Source organism: Watersipora subatra, chromosome 1, assembly GCF_963576615.1.
Source record: "Watersipora subatra chromosome 1, tzWatSuba1.1, whole genome shotgun sequence".
Classification (NCBI taxonomy): domain Eukaryota; kingdom Metazoa; phylum Bryozoa; class Gymnolaemata; order Cheilostomatida; family Watersiporidae; genus Watersipora; species Watersipora subatra.
In genome coordinates this window covers 32,841,018-32,864,191 of record NC_088708.1, presented here as the reverse complement: position 1 = coordinate 32,864,191, position 23,174 = coordinate 32,841,018, and the positions used below count along the sequence as shown (strand labels likewise).

General features: G+C 34.8%; 1 protein-coding gene across 3 annotated transcripts in view; it reads right to left on the bottom strand.

Annotated features, from left to right (window-relative positions):
- The window catches only part of LOC137400682 (vacuolar fusion protein CCZ1 homolog), a 49,676-nt gene extending 38,197 nt beyond the window's left edge, over positions 1-11,479 (bottom strand). For all 3 annotated transcript variants that reach the window (XR_010979265.1, XM_068087022.1, XM_068087016.1), the window contains exon 1: positions 11,407-11,479. The gene's annotated coding sequence lies outside the window, so the exon portion shown is untranslated. The remainder of the gene's footprint in view (positions 1-11,406) is intronic.
- Positions 11,480-23,174: the final 11,695 nt, after the last annotated feature.

The window sequence follows — 23,174 nt, the reverse complement described above, 5'->3', positions numbered from 1 at the left end:
TATTGTTATTCAAAACACACATATACTGTAGAAGGTTCTTTGATGACCACTTCTATATACTACTTTAGTAGCTAATTATGAAACTAAATGGTGTGCCACTTGCATGCATGCGATAGAGCAGTTTGGATTTCTATTTGCTTCAAGTTATTAGAGAAATGATCAGGATTAACATTTATTGAGAAGTCTCAATGGCCAGTGTTCAGAACGATTGCTGCTAAGCTTAGCGTGACCTGACTGGGTAGCTATTTATTGAGTCATTAATTAGGCTAATACTTGACCTATGGGGTCAAGCAATGTGGTTAAACACCATTGTTCAGGTGTTCATTGAAACCACTAATGCCTAGATTGCTCTAGATACCTAAATGCCTCTGACTAGGAGAGCTATGTTTTGTAACCTGACAGCAGCAGAACACAAAGACTAGTGTCAGCATTTATGTAGGCAACGAATTTGACTGAAATACTTGAAAAGTTGGACACCTTTATTTTTTCTACTGCATTTGAGCTACAGCAAAATAATCACGCTTGGTTCCCTAGTACATTGTGTTAGTTTAAAGCCACTTATCATAGCATCACCCACATTTAATCTGATGTCTGAAAATCAGTCTTCGGTGTTGATAATCCATGTATGTCACTCTGCACTTATTTAAAATCAATGCATTTTTGATTAGATGCTACTACACAAAGATAAATATACCCTTGGGTTCTTTTTTTAAATTCATGCATTAGTGATTTGCAAATATATGAAAGCAGAGCCTTATTTAAAACTAAAATCTTGTTGCGTCAATATTTGCAAAGTTATGCTTGCTATTTTAACCTTGACCCAAAACTCCAATATTATAACATTCTGAAATACAGCTAAATTGACATAAGGTAGAATCTTAATTTGAAGGCCATGTTCATTCGAGTGCTATTCTAGAAGTGTTGAAAACTAGAGTGTCACCCTTTAATTGACAACCACATCCAGCTGACTGCGACTTCAACATTCTTTGATCTTTGGATCCGATTTTGGACAGGATGGATAGAAAAATGTTGACAAATTTTTACTAACAATGACTCAGTTACAACAATAGCAATTAATACTTTTGTCAATGCATATTGAAGCGAGTTTTCTAACTTCTAAGCTTTACAGTGTTTTCGTTAAAGCTTTGAAAGCAGCACCATGGAAATAATTAATAACTCTATCAGGCTGATAATAATTTTATTGTTTAAGCGACCTTGATAGTTCGGCATATATGAAAAAACGGTTTAGCAAATACGATGAAATCGGTACTACTATTTGAGGCTAAAATTTCTTGCACATGCTACAGCAATAGAATAAGCAGTTAACAATGGCATTTTGCAAGCCCAACGTCCAGTGTATATGTTATCACTGGCTCACAGCTTAGTTTGTGTGTTATATAGTTTTTTATGTGTTTTTTTCAAAAGAAGTAACGTTCACTTGAACGGCGGCGTTCTATCTTTAACCGTCATCTATTATAGTACAGGTCTAGTAGAGGGGCGTTTAAATGAATGGGGATTCAATTAGAGATTACATAATATTTTATTAACCCTTTCACCGCTGCATGCGCATCTAGGCGAAATCAATGGACGACCGGCATATGTGCATGCTGCGAATTTCCTGGCAATTGCGTAGTAACTTAATTTTATTATTCGTTGACAACATAACTAACAGTCTTTAAGACTTGTTATGGTATTGACAGTGTTGTCCAAAAGTTTCCCTGTAAAATTACCCTAAACTCACGAAGCAATTTTAAATTTTTGTTTAGGACTTTTCAACATAAAAAGAAACATTTGTTCTTTCTGATTTTCGAAATATTTAGTGCTATTATAGCTTTCGCAAGTACATCCAGAATTGAAAACAGATAATTACTTATGTTGATAACATTATTGATGATTGTTGATGACTGACGGATTAAGATTTTAGTGATTACACATATAATTAAAGTAGCAGCTCCAATAGTGACTCCAATGGTGGTCAAAGTAATAGTTTTTGTAAGAGTAAGGAACATGGTAGAGCATTGTTTTTTGAGATTCGAAGGGATCGTAGCTTCACATAGCATTAGCAATGCACAAAGTAGGAATGCATTAAGTTTTTTGAATAGTACTATTTTTTAACGTGTTGGAAAAATAAAATCTATAACAAAAAGGTTTTAGATAGAGTTGAAGCTAATAAAGATTGAACATATATTATGAAGCACAATCGACAATTTTTGCCACTATAATTGGAAGGGTTAAAAAATGCAGTGCCATGGCATTCAAACATAGATTTTATAGTAATATTATTTCTTATAAATTTTTTGAAATAAAACTTTTATTAATGTGACACGCTCTTGTGAAAACTAACCGTTAATCAGCAACATACCCCCTTCAAGAAAGCGTCCAGCTGTGCTTCGTACCATTTTCCATCTGGTGGATATAGTGCTTGGATGCGGTGACCAGGTTTCTACCAAAATAAGCAAAACAATTTTAATAGCCCAAACAGATGTTATGCAGATTAAAAAGTGTTGCAAAAGATGCCTGTTGTTTTTAGGTTTTTCAGCAAACCCGTGTCCCTACCTCCCATTACTAAAATTCTATGAAGCTGTAATATTTTATATCATGCGATATTCTTCTACAAAATTGAAACATAGGTTTTAAAGCTTCAACAATTTAAAGGATTTCATTTACTCCAGTCACTTACTTATGACTCAGCCCTAGTTTAAATCCGTATCAAATTACGACTAAAATGCATCAACTTGTTAATTACAATGAAAATAATACATTATCATAACTTTATACTGCCCTAAGCAAGCAAAACGCCCTATCTGAAAAGTTTTTCAAAATTCACTTTTTTGTGCTTATATGTAATTTAGGTTGAGATCTAACATGTCTCGAAATTTCATATATCTGAGACCACCAGAAATAGCACTTTTCACAATGTGCAAAACGCCCTATCCACATTTACCACACATAAAGTGGCAATCAAAGCGCTCTATCTGCAGATACAGCGTTTTGATTGGCCTGAACATACACAAAGTTGGACATTATGAGCAGCATTATGTAATCCAAGAGTATATAAACAAAGGGAAGCGAAACTGAAGCATATATATTTGGTTGTTTCAAGGCAGCTCATACAAGCTAGTGCACTTCTAAGTGCTCAATCTTATTGCTATATTTTTATCATAATATATTTATTATGACAAGACGATATCTAAGTGACAAAAGTCTCGATTTAAAGATCCGACTCAGAGATTTGATGAAAAATTTGTTTTAATTACATGTCCATTGGAAGGTTTTGCTTTTTTAAAATACTGACATTATTGCACTCAGTTGTTTGCTTTAAATTATTTTTAATAAAAGCGTTTGATCTTTTTTAAACTACTATTTTACTTATTCCTTTCATTTCATGACATCTGGTTTGAAGGATACCTAGATCTTTGATCATCTCTTAACTTTTGAGCTAAATATGGCTATTACAGGGTTTTAATCCATGTGTTGACTGGATGAGTAATAGGAATTGCAACATATATCATTTTGTTGACTAATTGCGGGTTAATATCAGAATTTAAACTTGTAATCCTTTGATAATCCAGTCATGGCAAATGGTCTTGTGGCAAACTAACAATGAGAAACCAGTCCAATTAAGCAATCAAAAGGCCCTATCTGCAGCGATAGGGCGTTTTGATTGCCTAGTGCCAGCTTAGTAAATTGTCAATTTAAGCAAACAAAATGCCCTAAGTGAAATAACTCCTTTGATTTTAAAGTTTCACGAAAAAAAAATTCAGTAAAGATTGTTGGATATCTCACCATAATAAATAAAAAAAAACAACTAAAATACTGCTAATACTGATGCCAGGCTTGACCAAAACGCGTTTGTGCTTGTGCTGAACAATTTACAAATATCAAGATACAGCGTTTTGCTTGCTCAGGGCAGTATAGTATAGGCTACTAATAATTCTGCCTGTTTGGTGCTATCAATCAGCTAACACTACTAATCAGAATAAAAAGCATCCATAATTATTTTAATGCTTTTTAAAAAGTTACAAAAGTTAGGAGCATCGACAGAGTCACAGATATTCATCAATTGCTGGCTACTGTGCTATATGTTACCATAACTATTTTAATGTGTGTCGGTTAATCTCACAAAGCTACCCTTGTGTATAATTACAAAGTTATCATTTTATGAAAATTAGTAATAATTTCATTCTTTTAGCATTATAAAGTTGGGGTTTCTTGACCTTTTTAACTTGACAATATTACGATCTTGCAATTAAGGCAGTAAAATCCAAATCCAAATTAGCTGCGAAAACCTATGCATTGTTGTTTGCCGTTGCAATTTGATGACATGAGTAAGTTGCTTAGATTTAGTATTTAAAGTGGCTCGCCCTAAAGGTCAAAAATGGCCACTACCGGTCTAACCTTTCGCATTGGTATTGAGGCGAAGTAAAATACTTTTTCATGATGCCTTTTCACCATAATATGGTACAATTAATTCAATGACAAAATTGGCAAAAGTAATATAAAACAATTGTGACAAACAAATATACCAATTGTGACATGATTAGTCTGTTCTTCTGCTGCTGCAAAACCCTAAATGGCTAGACGCGTGAAAAAAGCAAAATGTTTAGCGGCTACAATCTCGCTAGAAGGTTGAACTTATGTGATAAGTCTTTAGGTTGTGTAGGAATGAGAGGTTGGCTTGTTTCTTACAATCTATTTAATCAATTGACTAGCATGCAAGAAGATAGCAAGCCATGCCACATTAGGAGAATGAGTCACTTTAAGCACAAACCACAATTGCATAAGTACATAGGTCATTTCTGCTAGTGAGAAGACCTTGGAGAATAAGACCACATTATGCAATTCTGTGAAGATTTTATTACTGCAGTTATACTTGTGCTGCAATATTTATAATAGAGTGAAAAGCAAATGAGCTGCCCAACCACAACCTCCTTCATTATAAAGTTACAAAGAATAGGAATAACAACAATAGCTTTCATTCGGAGGCTGAGGCTATTGAAAAGTAGAAAGTGAATTAGCTAAGCAGGCAATAGTAGAACACACATAATAAGAGCATAGGCATCATGATTGATGTGTATGCAGGCAATGAATTTATGTACAATTTCACTACCAAATATTTTAGTAAAGCTAGACACCTTTGGCTAAAGAGTGCTAGATATAGGTCAAAACAAGCCAGTGACAAATCTCATGTTATGCATCCTTGTTTGGACACTTTATTTCTAAAGTGTTTAATGCATTGGAAGTTTAACATAAAAGTGTGCCAAGAATGCACAAAGAACATTGACAGCAATAACTGCATAGTACTGACAGCAATAACTGAATAGAACATGATGTTTAATTAAAATGTAACATAAAAATAAACGTTTTATTTTGTTTTGGTAAGCTTGCAGCAAAAATGTTTGCTGTGCACATAAAATATTGTTTTGCTCCAAATACTTTACAAACAAGTAATAATAACTTTATTGATGCAAATTGTACTGAAATTATATTTGCTACGAGCACCAATGGAAGTCAAAATAAGTAATACAATTCTTACAGACCTTTTAAAAACAATGGCCTTTGCTGCTACAGAAAAGTGAGTAGACCCATAGGAAGAGAAGTATATGTTCTTATACTGCTAAAACTACCTTTGGTTCAGAAATGAGATTTGAAAAGAGCAATGAATTATTATAAGCATTGGCAAAATGTTTGGAATGGATAGGAAACAAAGCCGGGTATTGCACATGCTGGTAATTTAGCTAATGTAAATAGATTTCATACACTACCTAATTGAAAGCATCAATGCAAAATCTAAATACATGTAAATACTTACTAGCCATAGTACAGAGTGACCTTTTAATGTTTGTCAACATAACATCCGTACCGCTTTGAGCATCTTGAAATTATATTAAAGTTGCTTTCATTATGAGCTCCCTTTGACATTTTAAAGTATTAAAATGGCCAAATACAAGTTGCATTTTCAGAGAACTTTTAAATTCAAGTCATATGCCACAAAAAGTTCCTCTGCGTTGTTTGTAGTATATTCTAAAAGTGCTAACACTACATTTGTTTTAAATTTTAAAGTTGACACAAATAATTGAGCAAATTATGTAGCTTATTAGTAAAACTTTTGTTAACATCAGCAAACAAACTGCATACATGCTGCCCGATACCGAAGGCCAAAAATAATAATATATATTGCTATTTATATTTTAACCAATAGTTTTGCAGTTTTGTTATTGTACAGCAATTTGTATAAAACCTACTGTATTTCAGGTTTGAGTAACTATGAGTTTTAGTAGTGTTCTGGCCCTTCCTATAGCGTGTTTTCAACATTTTGAGGTAATAATTAAAAGCCATGAGTTGAATTGCGCAACTTCAGCAGCATCTTATATATATATATATCATTCGCCAAACTCATTGTCTTGAATCATCAAAGTTCACTAAATCATTCAAAAGGAAATACATACACTTGTATCTCTAATTCTTTTATAGCTTTACCCTTTTTTTTGCCACCCATGTACAAACTAAGCTACCGGCCTACCGCCAGCCATTTCACCGAAAATTGCCAATTTAGCTTCATGATATGTACATGAAGCATGTATACTATTTTGTTTCAACTTCAAAGTTTATCTATAAACTTTTTGTAATATATTTTATTTTGCTAAAATGTTAACATATAGTGCTATGCAAAAATCAATGTACCTTCACTTTGTGCATTGCTAAAGCTATGTGAAGCTACAATCGCTACGAAGCTAAAACGATGCTCTACAATGTCTCTTACACTTAAAAAAACCATTATTTTCACTATCATCAGAGTCACTGCTGCTAATTTAATTATCTGTGTAATCACAAAAATCTGAATTTGAATTGACTATAGTGTCATCAACATACATGTAAGTAATTATATGTTTTCTGACTTGCGCGATACTTAACAAAACTTACACAAAAAATTTCCATTTTTATTTTGGAAATTCTCAAAAAAAAATTTGAAACTGCTTGGTTATCTTAGACTAATCTATTAGAGAAATATTCGAACCACACTGACAATACCATTAAAGTTTTAAAATCATCCGTTATGTTTTTAATGGATAATAAAATTAGGTGACCACGCAATTGTTGGAAAATTCGCAAAAATGTGCATACGGCAGTTGCTGATAGATTTAGCATAAATTCGCATACGGCAGGGTAAGAGTAAAAACCAACAAAATATTTGTCAATCTCCTGCCTCTAAACATGATATCTCAAATCTGATAATTACTCTCAGTGTTGACTGAGTAACTAAAAATGGTAATGAGCAACCATGGAAAACTATTCATTTTATATAATTATGCAATTGCTCAGCAATTGCAACCATGACTCATAAAGACTAAGAAGAGCAATACTAAATCTCTTTGCTATGCTACATTCCTTTGATTGGTTTGCGCTATTTATATTATGTAATCTGCCAATAATAGATGAATAGAACACAAAAGTGGCATAATGGTTTATGTAAGCGTTTAAATAATACAATGCCTGTAAAAATTAACAACTTTTCTTACTGAAGCTATGGCTTTATCAAATTATTACACTAATTTTTGGCTCGCATGTATAATGTGCTATTTTACAGCAACTTATTGCAATATCGCATACCTTTAATTTGATGTCTGCAAATCAGTCTTTGGTGTGGGCCATCAATGCTTCTCATCCAGCAGTTATCTATAACTAAAGCGTCATTGATTATTTGCAACTATACAAAGAAAAACTACTTTTGGGCATGCTGTTACATTCTTACGTCAGGTATACATTTGCTAGTTACAGTAAAACTTTGTACAGTATATTTTGTGTTGGTGAATTTAAAGTTTTGCTTATCATAGTGACTTTGCCAAAACGTCAAACTTTCCTACATTTCAAAATACAACCTTACTGATATAATGTTTTATAGTTTGTAATCTATAATTATGTGTATGTTAAAAAATATTATAAATTTTGGTAGATGAAACCTTGATTATTTTGACATATTTTTTATGCAAACCAATGTGTAATTAGCAACATACCTTTTCTAGAAAAGAACATCCAACTTTGTCTAATACTCTCTGCCATCTGATGAATATACCGACAATAATGCTTACCAAGTTTCTACAAAAAATGAAAAGATAATTCAAATAGCATAAACAGATATACAAACCAAAATTAATGCAAAATACACATTTTAGTTCACTGGTTAGGTTTTTTTTGGCAAACTTGAATGTCTGCCTCCTACTACTGAAGCTCTATAAAACAGCTAAGCTCTTAATTACTACACAATTACTACACAAGATTCAAACTAAATACTAAAAGTTTCAAAATTCAAAGGCTGCATATACCCACTTACTTGCTTATGCCTATGCATGTACTACTATTACTTACAAAATCATAACTGAAATACGCAAACTCTCACTATTCATGATAACAATAATACAATTACTTTATGATCATGTTATTCTAATAACAGTTTTGACTGTTGGTAGAACCACATTAATAACGTTACTTATCATTATAAAAAACATCCAAAATTATAATAATAATAACTGAAAATAGATTAAAGTTGGAGAATTAACTGATTCACTAAAATAACTATTAATTGTCAGCTGGCGTGTCTGTGTTGATGTTACAAAACTGAACATTCGTGTAACAATAATAAAGTCAAAAATTAGGACTTTACAAAAAGTTTTGATTTTTTCCTTTTTGGTAATATAATGCTGACCTTTCTTGACTTTTCTATGCAGAACAATATCAGCAGTTGGATGACATAAACGGATGTAAAAAATATATCTAACGTGTTCTGTGCTACATTCCTTAAAAATTATAATAATTGAAACATACTTTTTTCACGCTAGTCCTATTTCAATATTAAATAAAATTTATACTGCTTTTCTACAACTGTATGTTTCAAGTAAATAAACTGTAAATTGACTAAAATAGCATGAACAACTTACCGAATGTGACTTGCTCCCTTACATGTAGTCATTCTGCTGCTACCAAGCTCTAGTAGACTACATGGGTGAAGAACTAATAGTCCTAACAGCCACAGCAACATTATAACAGCCACATCTCTCTAGCTGTTATATACTGTGGTTATACTTTTGCCACTTTACTTCAATAAATTTAAAAAATCAATTCTTCGACTAAAAAACCATCTCTCAGGTATTGCGTTTGGATGCAAAGTTTCAAAAAAAGATTTATTTTGTGGCTGGATGCAACGGCATCGAAAATATGAATTGTACTGATTATAGACTTATTTAAACTTTTACTACAGCCATGCTTAAACATCAGTTGAAACCATAATGTGCAATTATTGTGAATTTTCACAAAAAAGAGCAGATCAATGAGAAACCTTGCAAAAAAAGGGAGTGCTTAAATGGCAGTCTTGAAAACTATAAAGAGGGTCAGCAAATAAATTGTAATGTATTGTAGTTTGTTAATATACAACTTTATTTCTCAAATCTAATAAAGCTATCATGAATATTAGCAAAACTGACTGTATCCGACATAGCTGCTAATTCTTTGTATTTGCTGATGCTTAGTCATAAACTTATTGCAATATGTTTTTAAATAGATTGTGCTATTAACTGAAACGATACCAAAACAGTTAAAAGTAAGAATGTTTTAAAATTGATATATGCCTCCTAGTTCCATATATAAGAGCCTCCTAGGGTTTATAATTTATTGATAGAAAATTACACATTTTTGTTGGAGTTGTCTCCTCTTTTCCATATATATGAATATAGATATATAAGGCGATTATGGGAATCATGTTTAAAATACTTCTATAGGGTTGTTAAGCACTATAAACACTGCTAGAATTAGGAGGCTCCCTGGACGCCTCCTAATTTTTCAGAGCCTCCTAACATGGATTATATATTGATAGCAGCCTCCTAGTTGGGAAATATAGTTCTATATATATATATATATATATATATATATATATATATATGTATATATATGAGCAATCTTTATTGTGGTGTTGTATGGAGATACTGCGAAAACAAGATACCAACAGGAAATGCAGCCAGACCACAGGATAAGCATATAATGCGTACAAGCAGCAAGACGCCTAAAAGATGTCAAAAGATTCAATAATTGAAAACGTCAAAAGAAAATTAGAAACTTCCGAATTGGAAGAAATGAGTCATGGAAACTGCATCAGCACCGCCTGTGGAAACCACCAAAGGGAAGTCGAAGCAATTAAACCTATCAACCATCATCATCAGAAAACCACCAGAGAAACATTAGACCTATCAACCATCATCATCAGAAAACCACCAGAGAAACATTAGAGACGAATCAAATGAGTGCACACATATAGATCTGCCACCCCTGTCAAACATGACCTAGATACCAGGAGTAAGTCACGAGCTCCATCCTACATGTCAACATCACGTGCACCAGCTGAAGACTTACGCAAACAAGATATCTTCACACGCCTGACAGAAAGCATCAAACCTTAACACTCAACCTACACCCACAGGCTAACCATCCCACATGCCAGACATCTATAAAAGAGAACAGCTCCAATGACTCAGCATCACCATCCCCATCTCTGGCTCTAGCTTAAGCTCGAGCTCTCTCTGTGTCTCTCTCTCTCTCTTCCCGAGGGCCTCCCTGGACGCTTTCCCATCTGCTTGCTGAGGAGCCTCTCTCTCTTCTCTACCGATGGAGCCTCCTTCTCTTTCACCAGCTGAGCCTCTTCTACGCCACTATCTCAACTACCGACACTCTCTATTTATGGCCTCTCACAATTCTCGTTTGACTGTCGAAACTCGCAGCTGTACAGAACTGATCAACAAGCATAGACGACCGTTCGAGTAAGGATGTAACTTTCATTAGCTATTCTAATTGTTTTGTCATTAATATTATTGTTTTAAAATCTTGTTAGTTGTGTATTTTAATTGTTTGACTAATAGAATAAAGAAGTAACTGTACTGGTAAATATCAGCATTACTTACAACAGCTTAACACCTTCACTAATCCTGAATCAGTAATAATTAAATTAGTTCCCACAAGCTAAGCAAAAGTGCACAAACTAAGCATAGTCAAAATAGAATAATATGACAAGCAAATTCAACACTGATGTTGTGTGTGGATTCGGATTAGTTATGCATAACAGAATTTCTCCACAACCACACATAACAGTGGTAATCAATAGTCATATTTTACAACATGTTCTCCTCAAGGTACTACAGTGTCACGTATGCATGACAAATTTGAACATCAACAGCTAAACCGTTGTATGTATATAAATTATAAGGTTCTCTGTCACAGCTAACCTGTGATTAATCCACCTTGCTGATTAATTAAATCAACAGCATTGTAGGTTTAATATAATAAGCACAAACTTTTAAACTCTAATATAAAAATATACAATCGTAAAGCTAGCATAATAAAATATTCATAACTATTTTATACTTTTTGATAAACTTTGTACACAATACTTGATAGCGGTTATATCCTAATATAAGCCTTTTTTGCTGTTGTAAAAACTTGCATCTAGTTTTACCCTATTGGAAAAATTGGCTCGCTACACACTCAGCTAAAGTCTCGTTATTATAAACATCTGAGTAGTAAACATCATTGTATCAGAGTTCGCGTAAAATATAGATGTATAGATACGTACCTTTATGCTTTTGCTTTTTAGCAGAGGACTGTACTCCCTGTCTATTTTTTGGTTCTCTGTTACGCTAGCTTTTTGTAATAATGCCTTGAACTATTTTGTATTCATTTGCCTAACGAAAGCCGGTACTATACATAATTTTAAAGAAATGTTTATATAAACATATCAGCCGATCACTTACTTTTACGCAGTTTTAAACTTTTGGCTTGTCAAGCTTTATAGCATTTTAAAGAGACTAAGTGGAATAAAAGCATCCATGTCAGGGCTTCAATTACAAAATTTCCTTTTGTAACACTAGTGTCACAATGTTCTATACTATAATTAAAGTTAAGATGACAGGAATCTGGGTGAAAACGTGTTCGTCGATGTTTATCATGAAGGGTTATTTTGATAAAATAACACCAGATAACAAAACGAAATTTGCCAAGCCTTCTAGTCTCGGTATCGCTCCCTTATCGCTCACAGAGCTGACTTAAAAATAAACCTTGTTCATTACATCATCATGTTGTTAGCTGAATATTCATCTGTCTGAAAGACTGTATGCAATGATATAAACCACATAGTGAGGATTGTATATCATTGCTGTATGTAACACGCAACAGTTGTTGCAGTCACATATGGATAACATCAGCTGTGCCATTAGGTACACTGCACAGGCTGTTCTCATTTTTATTGCGCATAATTACTATGAACGATCTAAAATGGAGCGCACACATAAATAAAATTGTTGCTAAATCAACCAGTCTTTTGGGTATGCTGTGGCGAGTGTTAAAATCGGCCGATACAAGAACCAGGCAGTTGGCATATTACACTCTCATAAGACCAATTTTAGAATATGGTTGCGTAGCATGGGACCCTTATTTTGATAAAGACATCAAACAACTAGAAAAGTTACAAAATAAGGCTGTGAAATTCATCTTTGATTTACGAGGGCAAGTTAGCTACTCTGCTATAAAGGAGAGTAGTAATATACAATTGCTAAAAGATAGACGAAAGGAATTAAGAGTGAATTTGTTTTGCAAAGCTACAGCCAGTGGGGTGATTAAAGATACATATAAGCAAGAGCCCGAACAAATCTATAATACTCGTCAAGAGGGAGGGTTGTATGTACCATCAATAAAAACCAAAGCTTATTTTAATTCTTTCTGGCCTAGAACCACTCGAGAAATCAGAGATGGAATTTGATAATTTCGGCACACCCTTTTTGGCAACTTTTGGCCCGGGGACATTGTAATCAATGTTGTATTTATATCATTGTAAATATTTTGTATATGGCATTTGATTCATTAATTCATTTTCTTTTTTTTTGTTTTTTGATTCACATAGCAGTATTAGAAATAGATATTATATGATGTAAATATGAAATATCGAAGGAATATTGTTGCAATACTCTTTAGATACAAATACAAGCCGAAAGCAAAATTAAAAACACTGAAAAAAAGGGAAGAAGGGGAAGAGAGAGGAAAGAAAGGAGGAAGGGAAGGGAAAATTTTTGCTGGTATACTGTTTAAAATGGTATCTGCCTCCTGCGTGAGGCTTTCAGTGGGAAAAACCCGATCCGATCCGAATCTCTGAGTGTTCTAATTTGGAAAAATTAGTGATAACTTTGTGACTTGTATTACCCTATAAAGCCCTTCTGTCAATATTAGCAGATGTAGCAAATAAGATTGTAAGACAATGATAATCAATAAGCATTGCCAGCATTGGCAAAACACAATTTTTCCTACAACTGTTATGCACTGATGGCCTTGGAAACACTTATCTAATACTCTAGTATTGTACAGTCACCCCTCGCTCTATTGCGCTTTATCTTTTGCCGCTTCGTGGATTTTTTTACTGTGTGTTGTTCTATGAATCCTGAATGACTCGGGGGCTTTACTGTTGTCTAAAAGTAAAATATTGATTCTGTACTATATTGTTTTTTTACTTGTCAATATTTTTTGTTTCAATACATTCTGCCAAATTTACGTTTGCAAATTTTCTCAGTGACAAACCCACAATGTCGAAGAAACGTTCTGCACCGACAAGGGGGCCTCTAGCCGTCACAAAGAGGACGAGGAAGATGCTAACTATTGCAAAACATGTTAAAGGAAAGCAAAATCTATGCGGCTGTAGGGTAATCATGGCGAAATAAATTAATCTTCGGTTCGTTCCATAAAGGAGGAAAGTAATATAAGGATGACAGCAGCTTTAACAAGGACGCTAACAGAGTTATGACAGCCTGCAATAAGGTCATCGTAAGGATGAAGTCTGCTTCAGCTTTGTGGATCAATGACTGCAAAAAAAGAGCATAACACTGGATATCAACGTTATCCATACAAAAGCTAAACAACTTTATGAAACCTTTGCCAGCAAGAAGAGGTCAACGAGTGCTGTTTACGTTGTCTCAAGCTAATTTAATGCCAGCAAGAGCTGGTATGTGAATTTTCAGAAACGCTTTTGACTTGAAAATGTTTCTCTGCACAGAGAGGCCATTTCTGCGTATTCAGCTAGAGCAGGGGAATGCGTGAACAACAATTTTAACGCCATCATTGAGGAAGGAAAATACAAGCCTGAGCAAATTTTTAACATGGATAAGACAGGCTTATTTTGAAAAAAAATGCCCTCTCACACTTTTATCATGCAAGAAGAAGCAAAGGCTTCATGATTTAGGGCTCAAAAAGATTGCGTGACAAAATTGCGTGACAGTTATGTGTGAAAATGCTGCAGGTTTTATGATAAAGCCTGGGCTCATTTACAGGTCGAAAAATCCTAGGGCTTTAAAAAACAAAAAATATCGATGCATTGCCCGTTTACTGGATGTACAATTCAAAAGCTTGAATGACAAAAGCGTACAATCAGGGTTGGTTTAAACTAGAGATGCCCCGATTCTAACTTCACCAGCCGATTCAGATACCGATCCGATATACCGATTCTTATTGAAAAATAATCCGATTCAGATACCGATTCAGATCTTTTGTGTTGCATAGATAATTGTTGATTTTATTACACAAATATAATGCAAAGAAAATATAAATATAGATGTATTTATTTGTTTGTATTTATGGAAAAAGATATACATGTATATTAAATTCACATATTGACATACCGTGCATCTAGTAACAAAACAGTCCATGTTTCTTGTAATCTGCTATTAATAATGGTAATTACTGTTAGTGGTACATCGTTCTCTGTGATAATGAAGTCTGTCTTCTACTGCTGAATGAACTGATGCACCGGTATAAGTTTAGAGCAAATAAACGTTTATCTAAATTACCGTTGGTGATTCAATTATCTCAGCGAGGCGTCCTTATCTTCCATCACTAGCGATGTAGCCAGTCGTACTGAAGAAGGTTTCACTTGCAACAGATGATGGAGGACAGGCTAAATACCGATAAGTCACTCAGGTTATTTTATGCGATGCAAACGATACATCGTATCATCAGGATCAAGAGCGATACGTAAATAACTTAATGCATGGACTGCTCAAATTACTGCCGTAATGCTAGTACATAGAAATGTTACACCGCACGCACGCATTCTTGTTTCCATCATTGATCTCTTGTTCGTGATTCGCTGCAATAAATCATATCGCTGTAATTGGGAAATACCGCACTTGCTAATTACGTCCTGTCTAAAGCCAAAAGATTCCTCAGCTGTGTTGACGTTTATCAGGCTATAGACATGAAATAGAATGTGTGACAGGCTTGGAATTCATTAGGTGAAAGTAAGGAAAGTAAGAAACTTGCAGCTAATGATTTTTGATTAGTGCAGCAGGCTAAAATACGGTTTTCTGCTAAATAGTTGAACTGCAAAAAGTATCTGAAGTTTCCGATTTTTAAAGAAAAGATCGGCCGATACCGATTCAGATACTTAACACCCATATCGGCACCGATACCGATTCCGATATTGAAATCGGGGCAACTCTAGTTTAAACCATAGATACATAAACCTAGATTGGCCAATAATAGCTATTCCCATCGGTTGCCTTGTCAGACTTAAATAGCATGACTTAACGTCATTGTATTGTACCTCATGCTTGACTGCACTGTTGTTACCAATTAAGCTAATAAGGAGAAGCTGACAAAATCACATTTATTGTCACATAAAAACCTTCTTGGATACATAATCCAGTAAACTAAAGCAATTCTGTGATAATATCTGATAACCAACATAGATTAAAACTATAAAAGCTATGAATTGTTGCACACAAATCATGAGCCATCAGGGCTATATTTGCCACCCTCTCCTATCCCCATTCTCTCTTTTCTCCTTCTCCAAAGAAGAAGTGAGAAGAGGAAAAGAGAGAAGGAGGAAAGGAGAGGCGGGGCAAATAGCCCACCCACTCAAAGAGCCAGACCCTGGCTAGGTAAATAGACTAATATCATGCTGAACTAAACAAGACTAAATATGATGAGTATGCAAGTATGTCTTAAGTCAAAAATGAGACAGAATAATTATTTTACAACTGGCTATGTAGCTGGCTAAGTCAAAAAAGCTGAAGTGTAATGATTGTATCACTAGCATCGTGGATATTACCAACTATAATGTAAACCAAGCAACGAATTCCCTAATTACAGTTAAGAATCGTGGTGGCTTGACTTTGTCTTCGCCTGTGGTGATTGAGGTTTGCAACCACAGTGAGAAAAAGGCGAGAGTGTTGCTTAGTAGTGCTGGATTGGTGAAAAGCTTTCCCAGGCTAGTACTAATTGCCACCATGGATAAGTTGCTGAGATTCAACATCATGCTATTGTTTACGTGTAATCATCAAGCTAGTAGCCTAGCTCGTGAGATAGCAAAGAGATATATTTCGATTAGGGTGCATTATGAAGCTAAGAATAGAGCTGGCACGGGTAACTCATCTGGTCTTGACCCACCGGGTCAGAGGTGCCCGGGTTGGGCCACCCGACCCTCAGGTCTTCCCTATACAAAGACACGGGTAGGTTTATGGCTAAACAACAACGGTTGTATATCGCTTTTTAAGTGCGATTGAAAGGGAGTCGCATATAGTCCTAGCGCGGAAGGACCAGGCGAAATAAAACAAGGTGAGTCAAGACTATATTTTTACGTCTGCGACAATAGTCTTTGGACTATAGGTTTCACCACTTTTTTCGGCAAGAAATAATCAACATGTCAGTGGTCTGGGAGTTCATGAAGAAGCCAGTCACGAAAGGAAAATACCAAGTTATTTGTACAATATGCCAAAGCATGTTAAAGGTTGACTTGCAAGAAAATTCACATTACAGTTATTTGGTATCATAAGATTCACCCGTCTTACTCTGTTGTGTTGCAGGTGTGAAATATATGGGAATGTGATTACAAGCTCTTAAAAGCTAAAAAACGAACAACAGTTAATCGCAGCCACACGAGACCACCGTAGTTTGGATTCGCTTTCCAAAACGGCTCAAATGGGACGTAGTTGTTACAGGATGGTTTCTGTTTACACTTTCATGCAACCTCATTCGTCAAAATATTTTCACAAATATACTTCACGCATTCAATAAAACCATGTCTATTGTTCTTACGCGTCTGTTTTATCGTCATTGTAATGCTGTCACTTTTAGCGCTGATATCTTATAACTTACCGTAAAAAATCGTTAAACTTTTTAACCTTAGCTCGAAGGAGTACATTTCATTGTCTGATAATCATTATGAGCCTGTTGGTCACCTGTGATAATCGAAAAGTGCTGCAAAAACTATTTTCGAAGTAGTGGGTCACGTGATCAGATTACGACTTGACGATTGAATAATGCCGAAACAAAACTGTAAAGTAGCGAGCATCTATATTTGATACGGGGTATTCGGTGAAACCCAACGTGTTTGTCATAAACTAGTGCTATGATAAGTTTTATATTGAGCTTTTTATTGGCTTTTCAATTCACGTGAGAACATCACGTGACAAGACGATAACCAAACTGTAATGATTACGTCAGAGAAATAAACAGATTCCAATCCATGGCGGCTTTTCGTTTTTGAGCTTTTAAAAGCTTGTAATCCCATTTCCATGTATTTAGCACCTACAACACTACAGAGTAAGACATGGTGAATCTTTTGATACCAAATAACTGTAATGTGAACTTTGTTGCAAGTCAACCTTTAAGCTACAAAGAAGGGTCCGCCTCAATACTATTGAGGCATTTACAACGAGGGCATCCTGAGGAACTTAAAAGGGCATCTAAGAACCTTCAATCCAGCAAATTTATTTTATTTTTAGTTTCTTTCACTAATACCAGCAGTTTTAGGAAAGTGATGGATTTTTGCTTTCCACTATGCTGGGTTATCTATTTCTATATTTGTAAAGTATTTCTTAACTAATCTCTTGTTGATTATAATAGCAGTTGAAAATAAAATCTGTAATAAAAACACTAGCCAAATCATGCCATTAATCTATCAGCCATTGAATAGCATTGATCTACCAATGTATAGCCATAAATTGTAGATTGCATCTATAGACCAAGCCACAAAATATAACCATTGCTGCGATAATGGTTTCTTTTATCTTAGTTTATTGATGTCACAACATTAGGCTGTAATAGAACTATCTCTTAACCTGAAATTAATAATAAATCGCGCGTGCTGATCCGGTTCGACCCGATCTTGGCCCTCATTGCTGACCCTGAGTCTGATCCGACCCTGCATTCCTTGGTCTCGTTCCAGCTCTAGCTAAGAAAGCCACTGATTCCATTTCCCTGATCAGATCAAAACTTCACAGGCTCATCATATTTAGTCATGTTTAGTTCAACATGATATTAGTCTTTTACTTAGCCAGGGTTTGGCTCTTTGGGTGGGTGGGCTATTTGCCCCCCTCTCCTTTCCCCCTTCTCTCTTTTCCCTTTCTCACTTCTTTTTTGAGGAAAGGGAAAAGAGAGAATGGGGATAGGAGAGGGTGGCAAATATAGCCCTGCTGGCTCATGATTTGTGTGCAACACTTCATAGCTTTTATACTTTTAATCTATGGTGGTTATCAGATATTATCACAGAATCGCTTTAGTTTACTGGATTATGTATACAAGAAGGTTTTTATGTGAAAATAAATGTGATTTTGTCAGCTTTCCTCATTAGCTCCATTGTTATCAACAGTGCAGTCAAGCATGAGGTACAATACAATGACGTTACGTCATGCTATTTAAGTCTGACAGGCTTTTCCCTATTGGCCAATCTAGGTTTATATATCTATGGTTTAAACACTGTTTCATCGCGGGGTTAAGCGTTCTTTAAGAGGAAAAGGGCTAGACTTTAAAATGCTTTTGCTTGTTGACAACTGGGTGGGGTCACAATAATGATTTGTTATATGATGGTGTGAAAATAAAATTTCTGTCGCCGAACACCACATAACTGATTTGGTCATGGACCAAGGCAACATCCGTGCTTTCAAGGCACTCTATATGGGCAACACAATGCAGCATTTTGTTGAGGCCATGGACGCGGATCCAGATTTCTCACATGAAAACTTCTAGCACAGATACACCATTGGATCGTGTTTCCAAAATTTTCAGAGGGTCATTCAGGAGATGAAAACTGAAACATGGAATGCCTGCTGAAAAAAACTTGCCTTTGGCAGTGCAAAATACAGCCGGAGTCTTTCTTGATGAGCTCCATTTTGCTGCAGTGGATACGGCTGTGAATCTAGCGAAACAGCTCAGAGAAGACGGCTTTAATGACATGACTGCTGATGAAATTAATGCCCTGATTGATGCACACACACACACACACACACACACACACACACACACACACACACACACACATCCACTGACTGACAAAGACCTAGCAGAGATGACAAAACCACCAAGACAGGATGAGGGGGAAGAGGAAGAAAAGGGCAAAAAGAACAAGGGACCATCACTTGGTCGCTTAGCAACCATGGTGAGAATGGCTACGGAACTTCAGCTTACGGCACAAAAATGAGACCCTTTGATGTGTTGTTGATTGCAGTTCTCAAATATAATCGAAAGTGGCATGTCCGTTTATAAAAATATTTTTTTCTCAAAAAAATAAAGAGTGCCAACAACTAACCATAATAGTGTTATTATCTCGGAGAAAGATTCCGGCGCCACCAGTAGAAACGGACGCTACGACGGAGTGGAGTTAGGACGAAGAGGCATAGCAGGGACTGGGAACTACATTTGAGTGACAATGTTTCCAACCTTCTATTACTATACTAAAATTATTGTTTTTTAAACAAAGTTTGGATCTTAAAACAAGTTTTGATTTTTTGTTTCATTTTATAGTACAGTATTGCATTGTAAAATAATAAAAAATAATGTTGACTACTTCACAGATTTCACTTATCACGGGTTATTTTTGGAACACGACTCCTGCGATTAACGAGGGATGACTGTATAGTAATAATAATTGACAATCGTCCAACTTTGTCAAACAACTGTAATTTCTAAACTTCATATCATGAAGAAAAAGTTTTGGGCAAGACAACTAAATTAAAAATAAATAAAACTAAAGGTTTTCAAACCACTGTAAATTTAAATTTCATAACTTTCAGCGACGTATATCTTTTAATAGCGTACAGTGTAATCTCGGTTCTTGAGATCCGAGACAAACAAATCTCAAAATCTTTGGTTAAAAACCGAGTTGGTCGAGAACCAAAGCGTCCAAGAGCTGAGGTTTGACTATATATAATCAGTACACGAATCGCCAAATTTTAAGTTTGAGATAAATTATTGTTGATATCGTGGAGCCGAATAAATTAGCCTTAACGAAAAAGACGAATAAGCATCGCGTTGCATTTATTTAGGTACCAAATTATTTCTAAACAGAAGCATCGTAACTGATGGGTGCAAGGCTAAAATAGTTAGCACGCGCATGGTGTATTCGGTATATGAAAACGTATTAGATCTCTATGCCGTTGTAGCTCAGTGGTAGAGCGTTCGGACAAGAAACTTGTCGATGCATTCTTTGTGAGTTTAAATCCATCAGAATGCGGAATTTCCAAATCAAGATTTTATGCATCACGATTGAACGCAGACAGACACGACATAAAACATACTTTGGGATATATATATATATTTGATGCTTGTGTAAGCTTATTTTCATTCAACACAGTAGAATTATTTAGTGTTGTGGTTCTATCTTAGAATATTCAAACATAGTTTGGAGCTCTTTTTATTTTTATTCTTTTTCTTTTTTTATTCTTTTTTTTTATTCTATTTATTTTTATTTACTCTTTTTATTTGGTGCATTGATAAAATGAAAGCAATGAACTAAAATAAAATTTTAGATATTTTACATTTCTTTTGTAATCAGCTCCTTTCTAATAGCTAACCAATACATGTATTACAAAACTTTCAACACACCTTAAGTTAAAAATTTGATGTTTGGCCATCAGAACTTATACAGAAATGCGGCGTTCACTATGGGTGCCACTCTCACTGCTTTTCAGTTCATACTAGCCATCGGGCAACAATCAGTGAAGGAAATACTAATACTAACAATTTATTGTTTTAACCAATTCTCTTGTTTTTTGTGCAAAATAGTACATCATTGATTTCGCAATGTGGTTTCAAACATTGTTGTTTTATTCTTGTCTTGGCTAGCATCTCGACTAAACAATTGAACCTTACTTTATAATTTAGTGCTAGCGCTTTTAGCCGATAATTTAAGCTATTGTTGAGATCTGACAAATATCACTCTGACCCAATCACTGAGCATTTGAGAATTTCCTAGTGTTGCAGCTGTTTAGTTGACTGTTTTACTATCGTTGCCTATTACTCTAATTGTATCAAAAATTATATCACCTCTATAAATCGGGGTTAATGATTGTAACATTGTTAGTTGAAATTTAATGAGTATATTAAAATGTTGCTATCTGTAATATTGTAACAGATTTATTACAATGCGTACATATCTCCAAAATTTGAGAACATTAGCGCAATTCCTACTAATAGATGTTTCCAGTTGTAAGCATTTGCCATGATGAGACAACTCTATGTTTCAGATCCCTCGAATTTGAACATTTTGTATAGACTTCCTACCGGAGCATGTCCTTCTTTTGACAAACTTTGCAATAAACAGCAGGACATTCATGTCAAGCATAATTCTCTTTGTGCTGTTATCAAGTTTACTTTTTTTTTTGCTAGCTCAAGCAGCAAATTACCTCAAATATGCATAAATACCATTAGTCTTTATTATGCAGATTTTTTAATCTCACTGACACTTGCCCTCAATCCTCGATCAAATTATTTTAATGAAACTGCTGAAGGCTGGTGTAGCAAGGCAGCCTTTCACTGTTTCTCGCAATCCTCTCTTGGCAGGGTTAGAAAAAAATCACAGCTTTTATGAAAAAAACAAAAAACCAAGTTTTTTTGGTTTAAACCGGTTTTTATGGTTTAAACTGGTTTTAATGGTTTTTTATAATTTTACCAAGGTTTTTGCAATTTTAATTCCAATTAACATCACTCATTATAGCTGCATGATTGAGTATTGAACATACATATGTGGAATCATCTGTTAAAGATGGTACTGTGGGAGTTTTTATGGGAAAAAGAGAGAAAACATGGAAATTTCAGAATGAGTCTTAAATCAAACATGATCAATGAAATACAGAGCAGAAATCTTATCACATAAAGTGAATATTTTTCATACAGCTCTATGTATAAGTAGGAATTTTAATCCAGAGTGCAGAGTAGAATCCAGGTAGTGCAGAGCATAATGCAGATGCATCGCTAGTGTTTGGAGCAGTGGCAGGTGACTCAACTTCTATCACCTGAATACTAGCATCACTGTCTAAATTGGTGTTTTCAGCTTGGCATTTTGCTACGTGAGCTTTAAGCCTATCTGCGTGACCTCGCGTTTCGACAGCACACCTATTACATTTTGCCTTAAAACCTTTACCTTTTGCAGTTAAAGTGAAAAACTGCCAAACAAGATCCTGTTTGCGAGGCATGTTGGAAGTTTGAGGCACAACTTTAACTTTTCAAAAAACAAAAAACTTGATAAACTTAATTCTAACAATCCAACTACTTTGGCTTGTGCCCAATAAATGAAATATTAGTTTGCAAACTTGAATCTTTTGCCCAAAAAGATTTTATTGTTTTAATTTCTAATTATAAGTATTCCTTTCTCACTGGCAAGACTTGAGAAAGTATTCATTCATTATTAGAGACGATGATTGGATTAGTATATTTCACATGGTTTTTATATTTCATCAGTAAAGAGATCATCATATCACTTGATAAAACCAATTGAAAATGAAATTCATTAAGTCATTGTTGTGCTAGGATTTCATGTAGTTTCAACTTGTGCTCTGCCATCAATTTACTACTGTGTCCTAAATAAACTTCCACAGCTAATAATTACATATAATTGCATTTCTACCGCGCATGAACCACTCGGAGCTTAAAATATTATGTTTTTCACCAAAAATAATGAAAAAACCATAAAAACCGGTTTTTTCACCCTGGTTTAAACCACTCGGTTTAAACCAAGCCAACCCTGCCTCTTGGCTATGGTGCTACCGAGCATTGGCAAAGTTTGTACATTTTGCAATATAGCCAATCGTTGATCACTCCACAGCAGGCTTATATATATGAAGAGTATGTTTAGACATAATAAAAATGCTACATTTTGA